Source organism: Phalaenopsis equestris, unplaced genomic scaffold (genome assembly GCF_001263595.1).
Source record: "Phalaenopsis equestris unplaced genomic scaffold, ASM126359v1 Scaffold000107, whole genome shotgun sequence".
NCBI classification, from domain to species: Eukaryota; Viridiplantae; Streptophyta; class Magnoliopsida; order Asparagales; family Orchidaceae; genus Phalaenopsis; species Phalaenopsis equestris.
This window is the reverse complement of record NW_018164549.1, coordinates 6,042,699-6,043,229: the sequence shown is the minus strand read 5'-3', so window position 1 is coordinate 6,043,229 and position 531 is coordinate 6,042,699.

The window sequence follows — 531 nt, the reverse complement described above, 5'->3', positions numbered from 1 at the left end:
AATCATGGTTTAATCTCTCTATCATCAAACAAGACTAAACATCATCATCACTATCAAAAATAAAAATAAAAAATAATGACATATCTAAAATCAGGCTCTCAGAAGTGATACAAAAGTCTCAACTCATCATGAACCTTACCCTTCCCTGAAACAACACATGTGAGCAAAGTAAGGTAAGCAACCATAAACTCAGTAGGCTATTTAAAATTTACCGCAGTTTTCAATATTAAAAAAATTAACTTGTATTCGATGTAAGTAAATCAAACATGCCAAAATATCATGTGTAGGATTTATTACGGTACCAATACACAAAATTGTGACTGCATTAGGCATATGCTAAATAACAATATAAATAACATGATATCAAAAATGCAGAAAAATAACATGAAAATCAAATTCAGTATTTGATTACTTTAATATTTTCCCTTTGCCTCCTTATAACTCCACTCTACTTATAACTCCACTTATAAATCTCTATATTCATTTACATAACTATCAAATTTTTAAATCACATCAAAAATATTATATATA